At 40.3% G+C, this 21,860-nt stretch overlaps 1 protein-coding gene across 7 annotated transcripts in view; it reads right to left on the reverse strand.

The window, feature by feature from the left end:
* Positions 1–21,860, reverse strand: part of LOC127639541 (gamma-adducin-like) — a 130,717-nt gene that overhangs the window by 65,701 nt on the left and 43,156 nt on the right. Inside the window, exon 1 of one of the 7 annotated variants that reach the window (XM_052121597.1) lies at positions 12,070–12,351. The exons of 1 other annotated variant lie outside the window; for it this stretch is intronic. The gene's annotated coding sequence lies outside the window, so the exon portion shown is untranslated. Of the gene's footprint in view, positions 1–9,440; positions 9,755–10,981; positions 11,167–11,513; positions 11,689–12,069; positions 12,352–21,860 lie in introns of those variants that run through there. 5 more of the 7 variants (XM_052121599.1, XM_052121602.1, XM_052121603.1 and 2 more) reach the window with 5 other exon arrangements.

The following is a 21,860-nucleotide window of genomic DNA, read 5'->3' on the forward strand; positions in this document are numbered from 1 at the left end:
AAACAGGACCCGTGACTGGACTCACTGGTCTGGTTGGAAACGAACAGTAGAAGTAAATAGAGTAGGGATAATCAAAATGTCTTCTGCTTGTGCAGTTGGGCATTGATGTCTCAGTGGTGATGGCTCCCAGTGGTCTGGGCGAGGTGGATCATGAGAGCTAAAGAGGCAGAAAGCAAGGAGCTGAACTTCCTAAAAGACAAAATGATCCAGCCGAGAAGCAGGAATCCGGCCAGAGGCTGCACTGTCTCCTGGGACAACATACAAAAGAGACAGAACCATGAATTAGGCATGAGTTAGAACTAGCAGTAAATTCTAAACTCTCAAGTTAGTCATAAGATGTCTTCCAGACGGAATTCTAAAGACTGAGGAAAACAACCACAAGTTCATCAAGGTTTCTGGACTGAGATTTCTGGATCTGCAAAGACTCCCTTAAGTCAAAAATGGAGTGAAAAAGTATTCAGACCAAAACTATTGATGATACTTGTAACTATCATATCCAACTTTTGGAGTCATCCAATTTCCTTACAAGTATGGAAAAATGATTCCTCAGGAAAAGCCTTGACAATGGACCAGCAATCAACACAAAACCCATCTATCACACACAGCTGTCACACTCAGGGCCATTGAGGCGGTCTGAGGGGCACGTCACTGTATTTTCGCTGGAGCCATTTGAGTTGTCTCCCCCCCATGTGTGTTGATATAAGACTAAAGGTCATTCCTCCCAGCTGTTTCCTTCCACACCCCATGGAGTGAAGTAATGAATAAGCGCAGACCTTTCAGGATGACGGCACTGAACACTTCTAAAGAGCTCTGTACTGCCACTAATACTACTGTAAACATGTGATGCAATACAGGAAAGCCATTTGTAGCTACAAAACGGCTGTTTTAAAGAACAAAGCAAGGATATGTCATAAGAAATGGAGGAGCAACAAGGTTTAGATATGCATCGCAGTGCCAGAGCTTGTAGATTCCCCTGATAACTTACACCCTTGACAATGTTGAACTATCCCTGACAATTTCTAAATGTTTCCTTAGGTTGATCGTGCCAACATCTTGCATGAAGCACACCTGCATGAAGATATCTTTGTATATAATCTGCTTATTAAAATGGTGCTGGGTGTGGATCCCACATGTCTCAGAGGCCAATAAGACTGAAATATAATCCTGTGCTGGGGGAAATGTTTCTTGAATGTCGAATCAAAATTTTGCCAAATTATCCAGCTTGCTTCAACAGGCTTTTCAGGTCTGGGCCGATGGCACGCTGCCCTGATGCAAAGCAAGACGATGCATCACAAAATCAGCATTACAATAGCCACTGTGAACGAAGGACTGTCAAATGAGAGAAGGAAAGCAGTTAAATATATAGAAGAAAAACAATGGATGATGGGGGGGCTTTAGGGGTTTCAATTAGCTGGAGATTTGTAAGGCCAGGTAAACTGCCTTGGAACAGTTTCCATTAGAACAATAAACTGTAAAGAGAGCAAATTAGAGAGAAAAAGAGCTCATTTGTACTGTTTTTTTTTTGTGTTTTTTTAGAAGCATAAATGCAATCCAACAAACAGTGAAATCTGAAAGTATATTTCATTAATTCTTTAAAATTTGATAAAATTCCATTTACTGCAACAAAACTTGTGTATATTTAACACATGTCATAAGAACAACCAGTCAGTAACTGCACTGCTTGGTTAAAGTCTCACAGGTCTGAATTACAACTTTAAATAAACAGTAACAGTTCCAGAGACAATTTAGACTGTAGTCTATTGTTGTAATTTAGGCTTGTGAGGCTTCAACAGTTCCGTTCTGACTTATGTATAAGTGGTTTTCTTTCACTAAAAAGAACTGCCTCTGAATTGAGCTGCAAGAAACACTGTCAGAGTATTTTAGTATGGTTTTTCCTCCACATCTGTGAAAAATTGCACGTATGGGAAATTCAAACCACTGCCCCCAGTGGAGCTGGAGGTGTTATTGAAAGCATGGGCATGCATAAGCTCCAGTTTCCATGTGAAGTATCAAGAGAATGGCGCCAAAATAGAGTTGCAAAGAGAGTTGTTTTGTTTTGTTATAATTGATGCAATGCAGTCTTATAGCAATGCATATTTTTTTTAACCCTTCGACCTTGCCCAAACTGCAACCCTAAACCCAACCGTTAGTGGAGTAAAAATGCAACCTCTGTTTTGCACTCATCATTAACTGATGCAAAGATGTCTTATGGGAGATGGTGTTTGTCAGTTACTTGGCAGAATGGGGTTCGATGTCTGGCTTCTGGAACAATAGGTAGCAACTTGACTTAATTTTCCTAAAAATAGACTTCATGCAAAATATGATGTCTTAACTTTTTTTTACAATTTGTATTATTATTTCAGGGTGAAATACACCACACACATTTCTTGAGAATATTTGTGAAATTCACCTATTAACAGTTTTACCTTTGAGGGTGTTCCCAAATGGAGATTTTGTCAGATTTGGCAAATTTCTGGGACAATACGGTCCTCACATATATCCACACACACAGGTATCAAACACAAGATCCAAATATCCTTCAAGTTCTCTTCGTTTCATTTCTTAAACATTCTTTTTCATATAATCTCTCCTTCTCTTGCACAATGTGTAACTCAAAAACAGGCTGCTGGCCCACCATAAGCCAGATGAAATTGGGCTAAATGCTTTTGCCATAAAGAAACCCTGAGATCATGCTAAGAGACAGAGGTGATGGAGTGAGTCAGAGAAGAGCAAGACAGACTGGAGGAGTGTGGAAAGGAATGAGATACAGGATTCTTTACAGGTGAAGCAGCATGAGTCTGAATTTACCTGTCACTGTTAAACTAATCAAAACACTTCCATACGGTCTCATTTCTCTGTAGTGAGCAATGGGTCAAATATCGCTTTCATACACCCTCTGTAATCTATTGTTTCTTTTTTATTTCTCTGTTTAATGCATCATCTATTTCCTAGGCAGGGTATGAAGTGTGTGAGCTCAGAACTGGTGGATTACATTCATATTTCCATATTTTCTTTTTTTCAAGCCCTGAAGTGGATTTACAACTGACACAGACTGTGCAGTCATTATGGTGAAGAGAGGTTTGGTGATGGTCAGTGGAAAGATCTTCTAAGAATGGCCTGCACACTGTCATTTTAACCAAGAACAACATGTTGATACCAATATTGTCAGTATAGGCCTTACTTGGAGAAGACACCATTTTTATTTTGAGGCCAACTAATCTTTGCATGAATTTTAAGTGGACCAAAAACTCCGGGGATATGAAAATGATAAGCAAACTAGGAACTTCAAAAGGGACAGCCAATCACCTTATTACTAGAAGTGATGCTTCTTGTAAAAAGCTGAATGGCTCTTCTAATATAAGGTTGTGTCTAGAAGGGAACTGTTGGGCTGAGGAAAGTCTTGTGAGAGTTACATGCAACATTTGAAAACTGTTTATTGTGCTTATTTGGATTCCCATAGAAACTCCACACCTAACCCTTAAACTAAAACTAAACCTAACCCTAACCCTGACCCTAACCTTTGTAACAGCAAATGTGTCTCTTGTGAGACTTTACCAGTCTCAATGTTCCCTTCTAGACATGACTACAATTTAAAGGAGCCACTTCCTTTCCTAGAGCCAACATACTGAAAATTTGGACTCTCTCTACAGCTGGCTAACACCTGAATTTCAGACAACATTCAAAGAATCAAACCCAGACAGACAAAACAAACAATCTTTCAAGTAAGATGGTAAAAATCACTCTACATCTCTATTTTACTCTTCTTGCTTCTCCAAGTTCCTCTCACTACAGAATCTATATATTGGGCTGGGACATCCCTTTAAATCTTGTTGCAATCTGCTTACTTTGCTACTCTGCTTGCTCCATTCTCCTCCCATTCCATCCCATTTCTCACTGCTGCCATCCTTCTCAATCCATTCCACTTTACTAACTTCCAGCACTCATTTGTCCTCTCTCTTTGTTCTGAAAAGTGGAGAGAGTGTAGGAGTTTAAAACACCCTCAGAGAGCCCCTCTCTTTCGCTCTCCAGTGAAGGACAACTGCAATGCTCTCCCTAACCCTCAACATATGGAAAATAGACAAATGTCCACATGTAGCTGTGGAATGTTAATGGCTTCCATAAATGTCCATAACACAGATCCGATTTCTTGACCTTTTCCATTATATACTCCTCAACTCTAGAGTCAACGACTATTAGGAATTATCTTTGAGGTTCCTGAACCAAATTGATGTAGACGTCCAGAGAAGTCTTTCAGTTTTCAAGTCCTAAAACCAATTCCGGGGTTTTGAAGATCTCAAATGAAATGGTCAAATGTGTTATTTCCACTAGAGGTACCATATGGAATCACAATCTGTTGTGAAATGCTGGCATGACATTTACATAACACTGGCTCAAACAATAGCGTAAGTATGGGATGGGATTACCTGTTCGTCTACCCAATGGAAAATGGGGGAGAGTTTGAAAAAGCCATTATTCTTACAATTCTGTTTGGTGGTGCTAGTAGCACAGAACTTAGACACTTCCACTTTAAATTAAAGCAGACTTGTAGTTTTTCAGTTTTAGAGGCTAAAAAGTTCTAGATGATTTACAGACTTGTTTGGACTGAATATGACACAAAACGGGGACAAAAACAGTTTTGCATGCAAGTATGTTTTGCGAACATCTTTCGCAGAGTAATCAGGAGGATTATTTGCTTGTCTGATGCCTGAAGCCCAAGCAAGTCAAACTACTAATGTGTATGATTACAAAATCCTTCAGATAATGAATTAATAAACAAGACTGTTGATTCAGACAGAATCCATCAGAAGGCCCCTTTGCGGTCTGGCCTGCAGACAGTTTCCATGGGCTCCATCATTTGGGGGGTTTTCGGATGCTGGGTGGTCCAGTGGACTTAATTTTGAGTTTAGTTCACTCTTTTTCTCTCATTGCTCAAGACCACTTCATGAGGCTGAGGGTGCCATAGACTGGAATGAGGAAAGCCTCTTTCAATGGCTTGCAGGACTAGTCAGTCAGTAAAAAAAGTTGACTAGTCGGCAAGTCAGTGTTTATCTTATGTAAATGACTCGCCACATTGCATGCTGCATCATCGGTCTGTTGGCCAGTTAATCCAGAGAGTGTCCCGTGCAGTAATAAGTAATAAGTCTGTTATGCAGGCCACTTACAATATGCTTTCTGATCCATGACTACTCCACAACATCAACTAGCGTTTTAGCTAATCGACTAGTCAGTAGAACCCATACTTCCTCAAAGTACCAACCTTGGAGCTCAACAAATATAGTGTGTATGTGCAAGTTTGGAAACTGAGAAATGGTCCTTTGATGAAAGTTGGTTTAGGACAGCAGAATCTATCTCTCCTGAACTTGTTTTCTTTGATGCTCAACAGAGAAACACCCAAACTCACGCTGGGTAAATGTTTCGTTTTCCAAAACTCTGTGTTGTTTTCCCCTCTCGCCTGTTCCAGCTGCAGAGGAAATGACAGTTCCCGAAAAACAACAGCCGGCGCAATTCATAACCTTCATCACTCAGTTTCTGTCTCTCTCTACAGCTGGTATATCTTAAGTGGTGGATGCTGCCTCAACTGTGAAATGGATCTTAACCTTAAATCTAATATGCAACAATACAATTAAATAAAATCTGGAGTTACAAGCACTCAGATGGGAATGTCAAATACTTATTCCAGAAATCCTGTCAGGCTTCATAAAGTAAGACCACTACTATGACCAGCACTGAGACTTAAAGTATTAAAACTAGGATTACGGATTAAGTAGGGTAAAATCCTATGCACAAAAGCAAGAGTTAAGTAAATTGGCAATGTAAATCTTTGTTACCTTGTCTCTGCAGTGTTAAGGCAAGGGTATACTTTGTTTTTCCACGTGCTGTTCCGTCTCACGGTAGAGTACTCAGCTTTTCAAATAACTTTTTTGACCGCAAGCCCATGTGCACATGTTGGAAGCATGCGTACTACAACTGTTTTGTGATTCTGCGCCAGCCAGAGTCAATGGCATATGGAATTGCAAAATATACTTTGGCATTTAGCCATGGAAGGAGTAGCCTTTCCAGTACAGCCAACCCATACCCTCAAGCGGTTCTGATCCAGATGCTGTCCAGATTGTCCTGCAGGTGCACTATTATATTTGATCAAAGATGTCAGAAGCACACCTTGCAAAAGGCAGGGTGACTGATGCTTTGGAAGTGTGAAGGGCTATAATAAAACTCAATCTTAGTCTGTTTATCTCTCACACCACTAGAATTCCTCCGTTCAGCCCCTTATAGTCTTAGCCCATTATACAATGCAAAAATTGTATGTGTCATTTATGGTTTGTTGTCGAATATATGGGCGGATGTGGCTCAGGTTGTAGAGCGGGTTGTCCACTAATCGCAGGGTTGGTGTTTCGATTCCTGGCCCACATGCCGAAGTATCCTTGGGCAAGACACTGAACACCAAGTTGCTCCCTATGGCAGGCTAGCACCTTGCATGGCAGCTCTGCTGTGATTGGTGTGTGAATGTGCGTGTGAATGGGTGAATGAGATGCAGTGTAAAGCACTTTGAATACCGCTAAGGTTAAAAAAGACACTGTATAAATGCAGACCATTTACCATATTTATCTGGAAAACAAGACAAAAACACTTGATAACAATAGGATTTTTTGCACTGATTTTAAACAATTAATTAAATCCAAGTATTTTTTCTCCTTTAATTCAGTGAATGTCATTTAGAGGTATTTATAAAAGATGATTTTGTCCTCTTTATTGTTAGTAACCACATTATAAATGCAACCTTTTAAGTCGAGGCACAAGCTGAATAGTTGGTTGAGAGCTAATGAGTAATTGTTGCTATAATCGCAGGAATAGTCGAATAATCGGTCTAATAATCATTTGATTAGTCAATTATCAAAATAATCATTAGTTGCAGACCTAATTTCCTAGCAGATTTGCAATCGGACACAGAATGCCAGGCCTCTGATCTAGTGCTGACTTTGAAATAGTGACAGGTCCAAAGAACAGTTTTCTAAAGTCAACGCCACATCTGGTTTGCTATGCCGTCAAAGTATCTCTTGAAGATTGCGGATTTGAGCAAAGGAACAAACAGATTCGTCCAAAGATTTTCATTTCCATATCAAAGTCAATCTTTCAAATGCCTGTCCAAATAATTTCCCTTCAATTTTAACATTTCAGATGCCTTGTAGGGGTGCTGTAGTGTGATGGCTAAGATTTTGGGCTGGTAACCAGAAGGCTATATACTAGGGCTGGGATAAACGATTATTTTTTAAACGATTAATCTAGCGATTATTTTTTCGATGCATCGATTAATCTAACGATTCGTTTTTTCCAGTCCGATTCGATTTCGATTCGATTAATCGACTTGTGACAACACCGGTAATACCGGTTTCATCGGGGGTGGGGGTGTATAAAATGTATAAAAAAAAACAACATTTGCTGGGAGTTTGATTGACTGGCGATCTGATCAATCGATCAATCATAATACGCCATTTTTGTCCAACAAAGTAGACAGGAGAGAGAAGATTAACGTCGGTGGATTTGAATTTGAATAATGGATTGTAGGCTACTGTACTGACGTCTTTCCGCGGTTAAAACAACAGTCCTTCTGATGTAGGCTACATTCATGTTTAGCCTATTTGATGCTATAAATTAACCAAGGAAAAGATGATCGGTTCACGAGCAGCTTTAACTGAGGCAATCTGTCACGACACATTAAAGAGCCACAAAATATTAGGCCTATTTATGGTTTAATTTTCTTTGAATGACCAAATTTGAAAGTTGAGACTTTATTAAATGTTACCTGCTTGGTCCTGTCTGTCAGCGCATTGTCAGTGTCCTCTATGTATTTTTCACGACATTCATAGCTACAAGCGCATTATTAATAGCTATAAGCGAAAACTTTAGGTGTCGACAACGTATTTTTGCCTACTCCAACATCGAGTGCAAAGTGGGGAGTTGAAAAAAAACTTACGGTGCTCTGTCATCTGCAGCTGCTGGTGCATTGCCGTGGTGCTAGAATGGAAGACCATCTCCATTTTGCAAAGACGACATATCACGGAATTGTTTCCTTTTAAATTAAAGAATTCCCATACTTTAGAGGAACGAGTGCATACCGCCTTGCACTTCTGATAGTCTGAGGAGCCACTCGTGTTGCTACTACTTGCCGGCGCCGCCACCTTTGTTTTGGGTCCGACGAATCGACGCGCATATTTTGCGTCAACGTATTTTTTGCGTCGACGTCATCGCTGTCCCAGCCCTACTATATACAGTATTGAGCAAGGGGCTTACCTTCAGGTTGCTCCAGGAGGATTGTCCTTTTAATAAGTTAATGATGTTGATAATAAATGTCTGTCATTATAGTTCATATAAGCTTAAATAATTATGGTTGCATTAAGTACATCTCTAGATATACCTAAAATAATTGTTCATAGAGAGAGCTTTGCTACAAGGAAATGTTGGAGATTAACACCAATATAAAAGGTGAAATTTTCACAACTGATTATCGTTTTCAAGCCTACCAGACAATCTCCAAGTGAAACCAGACTCACACAAACACACATCCTCATGAGTCAAACCATTCTTACTACCAGATCAGGCTTTAGCACCCTAAATCATCCTGTATTAAGCCTAGTGACATCAAAATAGCATTCATAAACTTTATCTTTGAAGAAAACCAGGATGAATTTTTCTTCTCAATTTCTACGAACATCCTAAAACTAATACTGTACTGTATCTTACATGTAACTTCTAAAATGTGATTATATTCTCAAAGAAATTATATGAAACCCAAGCTTTTTACTATAAATCACCACCGCAACCCTGAAATCAGGAAAAATCATTCGTGCGATTTTTCATGAGAAGGACGCAAAGGCCCCGGCACCCTGTGGCTACAATCAGAGAATAAAGGGACAGGAAATATAAGGCAATGAGGCCACACATACGGCATGTGAACCACAGCCACAGGGGGACAGACAAAGAGAGAGAGAGAGAGAGAGAACTGTGAGAGAAAGAGTGGGGAGATTTAGAAAGACTAAGTAAGTGAGAAATGAGGGGGAGAGGGAGGGATAAGTGAAGGGATGAAGTCATGTCAAAGTTTTTCAGCTTTGGTCCTCTGTAGCCAGTCGGAGTCCATTGTTATGCAGCAGCCTACAAGGCCAGAACAAGTAAAGCAATATTCCCTATCCTGTCTCCCGCCAACCCACCGCCTCCTCTCTGTACCTCGTTCTCTAAGTTACATCATCATTTTTTAAATACAGGATACATCGACAACTTCACTAGCATACCCATTAATATTAGGGGTTGTTCAAATCCCTAACCATTAAACTTCAGTGAATAACTCATCCCACATAGTGTGTGCTACGGACATGAATGATACCTCAAATCATAGAGGCTTATTAAAGGAATAGTTCACCCAAAAATGAAATTCATCATTTACTCACCCTCATGTAGCCAGATGTGTATGACTTTCTTTTTCAGCAGAAAACAAAGATTTTTAGAAGAATATCTCAGCTCTGTAGGTCCATACAATGCAAGTGAATAGTGATCAGGCATTTGAAGCTCCAAAAATCACATAAAGGAAACATAAAAGTAATCCATATGACTTCAGTGTTTAAATCCATGTCTTCAGACGTGATATAATAGATGTGGGTGAGAAACAGATACAAATTGAAGTCCTTTTTTTCTCTAAATATGGTGCCAGTTTAGTTTCACTTTCACATCTGAAAGCGAAAGTTAAAGTGGAGATTTAGAGTAAAAACTACACAATAAGTTTAGCATGTTCATAAGCAAACTCACTCTTTGCAGAAAAAAAACTATGTTTTTTCTTTGATTATTGTGAGCATATCACATCTACATCACCAAAGAAGAATGCTGCGAGTCTCGGCCAGTTCCTGAGCCCAGTGTGAGGCCCAACCCAAATTCATTTGGTTTAGTTTAACATGTAGCCTGACGCAATATTACTCAATCTGTCAAACACAAACACCATTAGCCATAGATACATCTGTATGTTACACCCACACCTGCAAGTACAGAGGGAGAAAAAGGGAGAACATTTCCTGTTGTTTAAAGGGATGGCTCACGGAAACATGATGCAATTCTGTAATATTTATAGTAAACTAAAAATAAATAAATAAATACATTTCCCTCTCTCTCACACAAGGTTTATAAAGAGAGCAGCAGCAATCATGTGGAGTGCTGCGGTTTTCACAGCATTTCATCTATGAAAGGGAAGCCTTCATCTGGAAACTCAAAACATAATGGACCAAAGGGCCTGCAAGCAACCTGCTTTTAAAGCCACTTAAGATCATGTCAGTAAACAAGAAACATATGAAAGGCAAGCACACCCGTTGACTGGCATCCTCAACTGCGTCCTTGCATGATGCCCTGCAGGCGAAGAGCCAAGAGAGTGTTTGGAGAAGTAAGATGATATGCTAAAGCCTTGTGTTTCAGCGTCAGCATCATTGGGGATGTGCCAAATGCAATTTCTTGTGGGGCGTTCACATAAAACACATTCTTGCGTTTTAAAGCAGCGAACCGAGAGCAATGACATGGAACTGAATACTGAGCTCTAGAGATGCATTTTTTAAAGTTGGACTCTTTTTAACTTGACACCATTTAAAACAACAAAACTAGCGGCTGGATGCTCTAAAAACAGCGCAATGGCCAAAGACGTATGTCTAAAGGCCAAAACATACTGTAGGCAAGTATGTGAAAGCATGAAGATGCTTTCTAGCTACACATGCTCGATTACGTGCATTATCGTGTCCCAAAATGTGTCAGACCACAATTCAGATCTCAAAGAAAGTACGTTTTGAAATTTCAACATTGCTGCAAATGGTGCTATAACAGACATTTACCATGAACTGCCCACTTCTATAGTGAGTTTTCTCTTTTAAGTCAACTACTGTCATGGAGGAGCAACAGTTTGAAGACAATACTACTGAGCAAGTAAGATTAATTCAATATAATAATAGCAACTTACCTGTATAATAATACATCTGCTTTAATGGTGCAGACCTTTCAAGGTAAAGGTAACTTTATCGCCCCTTTGAGTACTGAGATTTGTTACTGCCACAGTAACTCAAGAGCATGCCAAGCATGTTCAACTGGACCGCACGTCGGCAATGCATTGGCCAAGCACTCGCATCTGCGTACGCAGTCCCTAGTTGAGCTCTTGATGTTTACTCTGCAATTAAAAATACATCAGGAACCACAGGCTGGGTAGAAAAGTGCTGTACATGGATGATGTGTACGCACACTTGCGTATGTCTGTAGCAGCTGTGCTTTAAAGGGGAATCGTTTAAAGACGCAACATTTCCTAGATGGTTTTACCGTGCACAATGTCAGCATGCTAAACTTAAATGCTAAAGAAAACACCTAAATAAAATGGTGAACATCACTAATCGGTTATTGGACAACTAACTAGTCGACCAGCATGTATCAACACTAGCTTACATCAAATCCACCTTTCTTCCTTGAACACAAGTTCCATGCACATACAATTCCTCTATTACCTTTGCTTACTCACTTCCAAAAAGAGTCAACCTTTAGGCAAAGCGGCTTCTTTTGCTATTGCTACAGTTCGACCACTGACCTGAGCAAGGATCTGTCTGTCAAGATTTGTGGAAGAACACTTCTCAAACACATGCACTTCTACACACAGGAAACCACTTCTTCACTGAGGCAAGCCCATCTGACTTTGATTTTGAGTTGGAACTGGGCCCAGGGTAGGAGGTGCCTTATCCATTAATTAATTATTTATTTACACGGCCGCAAGATGACAACCCCGAGGATTCAACTTGAACTAAAATAATATATAAACATAACCAATTTTGTTCCACTCATCTCTAATGCAGGAGTACAGGATCTCTTAAACACACTCACTCCGACTGACATTGGGCGCCTTATGTCTTTAAAAGAAACCATTTTTGATTTCCGAGACATCCAGGCAAAGAATGCAGACTTATCAGTACAGTGGTGCATAGCAAGGAGATTTTGCATTGCAGCTCTGCTCCAAAATGTATGCTGAGGAATGCACCTTAAAAGCACAGGGGACATAGTCACACTAACCTGAGCGGCGAAGGAAAATCCCTCGAGGAAAATTCGCCTTCTCAAGTTCCAGAACTTTCCGTTCTCAGAGTCTGGACTTATTCAGTCTTCGTCTCCTGACACCTCTCACAATCTTCATCTAGACTTCCAGTGTTCCTGCATAGGACTCTCCAGTCTCCAAATGGAAAAGATACTACAATACTTATCTCACACAGCTAAGAGAAACTGATGGATCGAGAAAGCCAGAAAAAGAGAAAGACAGACATATGGGAGGGGGTTTCTCAGATTAAAATTCTCCCGGCACATTGAAGGCGGCCACTGCTGCAATGAGCTCTGCCGGCTGGCTTTTGTTCAAGTTTAAAGCTCTTTCTCTTTCTCACTCTTTCTACCTCTTTTGGTCTTCTGGCACTCTTTTCTGGAACTGGAGGGAGGTGAAGGGTGGGGTAGTGAAATTATAAATTAGAAGGATAAGAAAAAAAAACTTAGTCCCCTCTCCCACTCTTGTCCATTTTTCTTCTTTCGCTCTTGTATTCACACTCCCTCTTCAGATGTGGTATTCATTCGAACAATGCACATCATCAGACCGCATCAAAGCTGAAGCAGCTTTCAAAAGGTTTTACAAGCTAGCATGGCCTTCAATGTTGAAGAGTGCTGATTAGAGACCAGAGTTTTCTTTGTAGATCTAGAAACCGAGATGGAGAGCCAGTATGAACAGATATCCACCTTTTTCCTTGCATGATAAAATGTTCCACAATTCATTTTTGGGTTGTAGTATTCTGGTCTCTAGTGTTTTCACTCTGTGTACATGAAGTATTAAATTAATGTCTTACTCCTTTGGGTAAAGGAGTTGAGGAAATTTTGACTATAAACCCATGGTACCAAAGTTATAAATGTCCACACTAACATAGATTAAACTTGGAAATAAACTTTTCTGAAGAAAATGTGTGTTGTTCAAAACTGGCCACAGCAGTGTTGGTTTGGATAAATATTTTTTTTCTATGGTTTCTCATGTCCTATTCTTGTGCATAGATGTGGCTAGGGCATCCAGGGGTCTCTGTGGCCCCACATATGGACTCTGCCTCAAGTTAGAAGTGCCCACCCCCATATTTCTATTATTTTGGTGTTGAGATATGGCTGGGCCCCCAGGGACCTCTGGGGCCCCACAGATGGCCAGTGTACATTACCTCAAGTCAAAAGAGCTTACCCAAATGAGGTCTCTATGTCTCTATTATATTCTGATGCCTAGAAATGGCCGGAGACCCTCATGAGTCCACAGTCAAAACACTGTCAGTTTAAGTCTAGGTTTTTTATTCTCATCCGTTTCATCGTCCACTAAACAAAATCATAAATTTGACCACTTGGAAAAGTAATAGCAACACTTACTGTAGCAACCTCTCTTCAGTAACCCACATGATTTGAGGTATCATTCATGTCTGTAGTGCAAATGGTTATGCAACTAATTTAAAATGTAAGATTAGGGGTTTGTTCAAATCATTTACCCTAACTGTGAGAAATGGTAAAAGTGATAATGACCACCAGTTTCACTAATTAAGCTTCTGTCATGGAGTTGCTTTTTCCAATGCCTGATCAGGTATATAGAGTTTAGAGAGCGTTTAATTTTTTTTGGATGCTGCACCTAAGGGGCAATAGTTGACTTTGTTTCAGGAATGTCCAAAACTTGCCCTTATTGACTGCCATTCTAAAGCTTTGCAAACACTAATCTGAACATTCTAGATTCAGTTCCCTCTACCGCTTAGAATGGATGCCTTGGAAGTCTCAAGATTTAATTTCTGGAATACTTTGAATCTTGCGTAACTCTCAACTATACATTAGCAGACTGTGGCTTGCAGCTCCCAGCCTTTTCATGTCAGCTTTTGGATGGAGCATCTGACAGGCTTTCCCGCCTGGATGAATAATTGATTGCATATTGATTTTTAACATCCCCCAAGAGACCCTCACTCACAGAGGCCCTGCTGAGTGCTTTCATTTGGGTTGTCTGTGGTAAACACAACACAGTCATTATTTCTCCTCTCATAACTCTTCTTCTTCACCGTCTCCTTCGGTCAGCGCTCCCTAGTTGAGCTCTTGACGTTTACTCTGCAATTAAAAATACATCAAGTACCACAGGTTGGGTAGAAAAGTGCTCTACATGGATGATTTGCGGAATATGGATAAGAATTAGGCTATCCTTTTTGAAATTGCTCTTGCTTTGTGGGAAATAAAAGGCAACCACTGTTGTTATGAGGAAAACAAAATGGTCTTTAGGACTCCTATTGACCTTAGGCAGGGTAGATGGATGCCACTGACTGAATATTTTCTTTGGAAAGTCAGATTTTCAGTGTTTCGTCAGCTTAAAGATCAACACCAGTGTGCATGCACCATTGAACAGATTACATGTCTATTTCTCTCAGCCTCATTAGAATTCACGTCAAATTAATTATGTTGCTTACCCTGACTAAAGTCCACAGGGTGCTTTAGAAAGCTTCTCTTAATGATGAATTTATTAAATGCAAGCATTTTTTATTTTTGGTTTACTTCTACAACACTTACTCTGGCCAAAGAAACTCCAGCATGGGCTACTGAACCAAGCCATAGATGTATTTTACCAATGACTTGTTCTGTAGAATAATAAGTGAAGACTTCATAGGGAAAGTTATTCATATGGTAATTTTGTGTCACACTCACTGTGTGCCTTTGTGCCTCTATAGTTAACAAACTGACTCTTAGCCAATCGTCTGACAATACTAAAAACCCATTAAGATGATACAACCAGTTTGGGGCCTCACTTTTTGTTCTGGAAACAATTCATTTTATCAAAAGGGTTGCAGAAGAAACAAGCCTAGTGCTGACCATCTAAACCTCACTGCGTAATCATTTCTCTGCGATTGCAAGTGACACTGGAGTCGTAAAGTTAAAAGTGGCTGTGCTTCTGGTCTCAGCTCTCACTCGTGGGGTTAACCAGCCAAAGTGCATTAGCCCCAGCAGATAGACGTGTTGAGTATGGTTTTAATGAGGTGAATTTATCTACCCTCACTAGCCATCAAGATTTTAATTACTGAAGTGGAGAATGTTCCTGAGTAAAAATGAATCATTACAAATAAATTGATCGAATGAGCCACGTTCAAAATCATTGTAATCATAGCAACAAGGCAATAGTATAGCGAGATGCTATATCATATGAGTCAGCAAACAGCATGTTGCTTGTTTAGTGAAACAACCAAATGTCAACTGCTAAACAAATGATGTTATCAATAAAAAATGGCCCACTAAAGAACCAAGAATGTGGAGTCGTACATTTGATTTAATGACTTTGTTTAAAGATTGCCTGTCAATATGGGACTTAGGGTTTCATCTTGTCCAACTTCCAAATGCCCATGTTATGGCACTTTTCCGCTGTGCGTTATAATGCGGTTCGACTCTACACGCTTTACTTAACTGTGCTTGCTTTTACACTACAGTTTAGTGTTGCCTCAATATGGGTGGGATTATAGGCTGATCGTCATAGTTGCGCCGCCTCTACTGCCGTGACATCATCTTTAACATGACACAAACATTACTGACCATAAACAATAATACGACCACTGGCTGTTAGCTACTAGCTCATTGTGCTGCATAAAGCAGTTGTTGCATGGTGATTTTACACAAGTGTAACAGTTAAATTGTCCTGGTTGTTTTAGAAGCAAGCTTCCAGTAGCTGGTCAACTAAATAAAGTGAAGCTTTCAAGCAGAGTATAGAGTTAACGTAACAAAACGTACCATCCTCCATCGTGGACTCCAACCGTTGCGGAGTCTAGGGCACTCTCCCTCCCATTGCTCACCAGTCTAGATAGCGTCCATTTGGTCGAACAACTTCCACTTTTCCTTAATGGTTCTGTAGTCACTTTTACGTTTTTTTTTTAACTTTTCCCTACACTGTTGGTATGTCCGGTGGTTCGTCACTGACAAGAGGATCGTCTGCACCTCGTTTATGGACCACAGCTTTAAAACTAGCAGGTTGATGTCCTGTGTCACAAATCCAGTGACTCTGGTAGTGACGATTCTCTCTGACCAATCAGTGATCTGCAGGGTTTTGACGTCACACTTAGTATCGGCTCGGCTCACTTGGAACCTCGACCAAGGCGGTAGTAAAAAAGTACCAGGTACTATCCACAGTCGAAAACCCCCAAAAAGCATGCAGAATCAAGTAGTACCGTGCAGTGGAAAAGCCCCATTAGTTGCTGTATAAAAAATGGTGTGCACAGATATATTTTGACTGAGCTTGTTAATGAACTTTGCCTGCTCTTTGAAAAGCAATCAATCACAAGAATGCATGAACTATTTTGTACATTTCAATATGTACTGAGAGAAATCGTCAGACTGGCACCCTACCAGCAAGCACATACATAATTTTCCTATCTAGGCCATAATGCATACTTTAAAAGTATTATGTCATTGATCAGGGTCCTGTGTTGGCTTGGAAAATACCACATGGAACACCAAAAGGCTTATATTTGGCTGAACTATCCCAAAACAGATGTTTTTTTTTTGTTTTTGTTTGCTTTTGTACTTGCCGCACAGAGAGAAAGAGGCTGTTCATCACCACAAAATTTTGTTTAGGATTCAAACTAAATAAAAAAAGAAGTTTCGAAGGCATCTAAAAACATTTGGCTTATTAAAAGAACAGTATGATTGCAAAGTCGCCTGTGCTTAATTTCCCTAAAAATGGCTATAAGCCCTCTATTATTGGCAGGACAAATACAAGTTTTTGAATTAGAGTAACATTTACAAGCTTTTTCTGGTTTCTGTGCCAGATGTAGGGCTGATGTTTGCTACTTTTGGACGGGGACGATAAGTGGAGAGTGATGAAATAGGCTGGACCCTCTTGATGGTCATTTGGATTTCCTGTGCCAAAGCTCAATGACGGAAAGTCTTTTGGTAATAAAACACTTTGCGACTAAGATCGGTGTTGGTTAATGTGCCTCCCCATGATCTGCAAAGGCTGTTGCAAGATGCTCAAAATACATATTTTAAAACTGAAAAACAATTGCTTTTTAATACTCCAAGGAATAGAAATACAAGAATTGTAAATCGAAACCAGCATTGCAGTGTTTCGTGATGGGCCAAAATAATGGTGCCTGTATCCAAAAGACTGTTTAAAAGGAATATTTCACTCAAAAATTACAATTTGATTTGATAGCGCACACAGCTTTAGTATTAAAAGTATTACTTTAACTTTGGAAATCAACTTAAGAATGGCTTACTGCTATTAGTTGACTCTAAATAACAAGCCGGGTCAGAAGAGGTGACAAGCTTCACTTCAGGATGAATCAATTACAGCAAGTGGAATTTACCACAGTCTTCTAACAAAGAGCTTCTGAGAAGTATCAAGGGTCTCGGGCAGGTTGCTTAGACCCTCCTCTGGCAACCCCAAACAATCACAAGAGTGTCAGGGGAGAGAGAGAGAGAGAGAGAGAGAGAGAGAGAGAGAGAGAGAGAGAGAGAGAGAGAAGAGAGAGAGCGAAAGAGAGACCAACCAATAAAACAGCCCTTTGATAGTGTCACTCTCTCTTTTGCACCCTGGTTCGCAAGGCAGAGAAGCCAAATGCATCACTGCACACTAGTTCGGTAGAATACAATGTGTCTGTTGATGAGGACACACAAATTATCATGGCAAGTAGGCAGGCAGGGGAGCGGGCATTCTGAGCTGTCCCATCCCCTGCCCAAACTTTAAGTGAGGGAAAAAATATATAGTAGCAGGGAAAGACAAAACGGTAATCTACAGTGCTAGACAAGATCTTACTGTGATGAGGAGGGCGTGGCCAGGCCATGAGGATGCACACATTGTCCTCAGCCGGGAGGGGAATAAAGACGATCCGGAGGCACCAGATCGAGAGAGAGATAGAGAGAGAGATGTTTGCTTGCATGTCATTTAAGTTATGTTGACTGTTCTGCCAGTTCCCACCACCTCCTTGCCCATCTTGTGAACCCTGTTGCACTTATAATGTCACAGATAATGATGTGGTTGCTTCAGCAATTGCGTTTTTCATTATTGGTAAGATTTAGGGTTAAGGTTTATGACAGGGACGTGGGTTTTGTTGATATAAAACTTGAAAAAGCATTAACCTTAAAATCTCATCTTTGGGGGCCTGGGTAGCTCAGTGAGTATTGACGCTGACTACTACCCCTAGAATCGCGAGTTTGAATCCAGGGTGTGCTGAGTGACTCCATCCAGGTCTCCTACGCAACCAAGTTGGCCCGGTTGCTAGGGAGGGTAGAGACACATGGGGTAACATCCTCGTGGTCGCTATAATGTGGTTACCTCTCGGTGGGGCGCGTGGTGAGTTGTGCGTGGATGCGTACGCGTTAACGCACTCAACAAGCCACGTGATAAGATGCGCGGATTGATGGTCTCAGACACTGAGGCAACTGAGATTTTTCCACCACCATCCGGATTGACGTCACTACGCCACCACGAGGACTTAAGAGCGCACTGGGAATTGGGCATTCCAAATTGGGGAGAAAAAGGGGAGGAAAAATAAATAAAAAATGAAAACGTATTTTTGGAATATTATTCTCCATGCTTTTAGTGCCACAAAGTGGTCATTTCACCACAGAAGCGCAGCGTTATGTATAAAGAACAATGTAATATTTAGCAAAACTGTTGCCACAGTCATGTAATTTTTATGAGATCAGGCACAAATTTTCTAAAAATGTTAAAAAGAGGCCACTTTTTGACGCATTTGTGTATAGTTGTTTTGAAAAGAGTTAAGTCCTGCAATTATTGTGTTTTCATGATGGATCATCATGGTCACGTCAGAGTAGTCATGTCCATTCCTAGGCTAAACAGTCTTGATTCATTGTTCTTTTTCAGCAAATCAATTCCAGTAAGTATGCAATAACCTTGGCCTATAGTTTACTGCTACAAAGGCCCTTTGAAGATTCCTTTGTTAAATATAGATGAAGACACAAACATACATGCAGCTACACATACACCAGAGCACCAGATCCACTGCAGTACCATGACCCATCACGGTTAACTCAGCTGCAGATGGTGAGGGAAACACACAACTGGACGCTCACACACACACAATAATCCCACCCTCAATATTGAGTGTGTCTTGAGTTAACAGTGTTTTCGGCATTCTACAGCAGTGAAGTCATTCTAGACAGACTGTATTGGGTGGGAGTGAGTCATTCAATGCAGTCAGTCTCTTATTACATTACATTACATGACCACAATGCAGGGTTTACTTGAGATAATTAGAAGCATAATGTTGATTACCACATAAAATAATTTGAATTGTCCCTACTTTTCTTTTAAAAAAGACCCAAAAATAAATGAAGGTTACAGAGTGGCACTCTCTCATAAGGGGGAAAGAGAAAGAAAAAGTGGGAAGTGATCCAACCGCCATGTGTTTGCTGTTTTCACAAGATAGTATCTGAGCCCCAGAGAAAAGCCATCTGGAAAAAATGTGAACACCCCCTCAAATGCTACATCTTCGGTAGAGACATCAAGGAGATAAGGCTAGCACAACTGCACATCTCCACAGAAATACATCTAGCACATCAAAAAAAATTATCCATTTCAAGTTATTGTTTAATCTGTAAAAGCTCTAGCAGAAAAGCTAGAAAACTGAAAGGATAAAGAACAGAAACGCTGTTTGGGATGTTTTTTGCAACCCAGCCAGAGAGCGACTTGTATGGCTGATGGGACGTTGCGCAGCAACTCTGATCTGTTCAGCTGAAGGCTTTAGCAGACAGCAGTTTGTATTTGTATGTTGTTTAAATATCTGTCCAATCAACTTTAACACATCTACACAAAACCTGAAGCACTGGACTGCTGTCCAGACATTATTCATCTCTCATTAACATATAAAAAAGGAATGAACCTGCCAGACAAAAAGAAAGAGTGAGAGAGTAGTAGTAATTTGCACTCTGAAAACGATTGCGCACTCTGCGTCACTACTTTAGAATCCGAACAAAACAGTGAGCAAATGATCTGAAAGCAGCAATCTTCTCAAAAGTGCTTTTTCTGACCTTAATCCGCATTGCTCATGATAAATTATGATTTAGAGGATTACAATAACAACAGAGCCCAAATCCACTTTACCAGTAACCCTGATTAGAACTGTCGCATTAAGTGGATTTAGCCAAAAAAAAAAAAAAAAATACACATTTACAGCAAATAAAGCGAGACTGAGACCACAGCAACAGATTATTACTCCAATTTTGAACCACGTTCCTGAGACAAAGTGTGGAAATTATCACAAACTGGCATCATGATCAAAAAGAGAATTTGCAAGTGTGGTCTGAAACTCTTTTGTTTCGCCGTGATGTGAAGTGTTGTACAAAGTAACATTTATCTTTAACAATGCTATCAATGTGGATAGCTGGCACAACAACGGTGCTACAACATGAGCCACCATCTTGATACGTCATCATTTTCTAATATATCCATTTTCTCAGTCCACACTACAATGCAAATATGCAGTTTTTTAATATACCCTTTTGGGAGAAAGTTTTCAAAATTTTCGCTGGACAAAAATGCATTCTCCGTGTGGATGGCAGGTCAAATTGTAGAGAAAAAGACATGCTTTCAAAAGTCTTAGACCCCCAAGACCCTGTGAAGTGTACGTTCTCTCTCTCTCTCTCTCTCTCTCTCTCTCTCTCTCTCTCTCTCTCTCTCTCTCTCTCTCTCTCTCTCTCTCTCTCTCTCTCTCTCTCTCTCTCTCTCTCTCTCTCTCTCTCTCTCTCTCTCTCTCTCTCTCTCTCTCTCTCTCTCTCTCTCTCTCTCTCTCTCTTGGCTTTTCCCTCTCCTCTTTTTGTTGCTTTGTTTTCCCCTCCCCTAGTCTCCCTCCCAGGTCACAGAAAGGCCATGACTACACACGCCCGGCGCCAAATCGGGATAATCAGCTGAGGAGAGGGATAAGAGCAATGAGATGTGGCAGTTTGGGAGAGAGAGCTACAGGCAGCTGCCCTGTATGCGTTTGTGTGTTTGAGTTTATTAAAACATTACTTTTGAGGTTCTCGCCTCCTCCTTTCCATTGAACCCTGTTGCAGTCATCTAATTTAATAGTACATACATTTGAAGTAACTCTATTGCCCCCTTGAGGACTGAGATTTGTTTTCCGCCACAGTACTACACTGGATGCATGATCATCCAGATCATGCATTGGCAAAGCGTTCGCAATGCGCTCGCATTTTCATACACGTACTTGCGTTAAGTACGTTTCTGGTCAGGCCGCTCAAACAAGCAATTTGCAATTCTGATTTGTCCCGCTAGTGGTATGCTTACACTACTTTAACTTTAAAGGCCTGAGAAGAATTACTAGCTGTGATAAGAAAAAAACAATTTTTTTTAAATGAAATAGTGTAAATGTTACATAAAATATACCAAAACATTAAAATCGCTTGTTTTTTTTTTTTACTACTTTTTTTAAAACGGAAACAGAACTTCACATTTGGAATCAGCAGCAACTAAAATATATTAATGTGGACACTATTAGTATATCTGGGAGAACATTTAAAAATGTTGGTATCAGCATGTCATCAAGACATCACTTGTGTACTAAAATGGCATGTTACCTATTTTCATAATTTGTGCAGAACAAGTGAGGGCCATTTTAAATACAGTGAGTGTCTACACACTGTTCCGTTTCCCAGAAATCTCAGTCGTGTCCTCGGATGCCCCTGAATTGCAATAACACTGTAACGAGGTCACCATGGCTCTGAGCAGAATAACTGATCAAGAAACAAATATCCTCTGTGTAAATATCTCAGATTTTCAAAATGATCCTGAAACAGCACTTTAATGTTATCAAAGTTATCTGCTC

Source organism: Xyrauchen texanus, chromosome 48 (assembly GCF_025860055.1).
Source record: "Xyrauchen texanus isolate HMW12.3.18 chromosome 48, RBS_HiC_50CHRs, whole genome shotgun sequence".
Classification (NCBI taxonomy): domain Eukaryota; kingdom Metazoa; phylum Chordata; class Actinopteri; order Cypriniformes; family Catostomidae; genus Xyrauchen; species Xyrauchen texanus.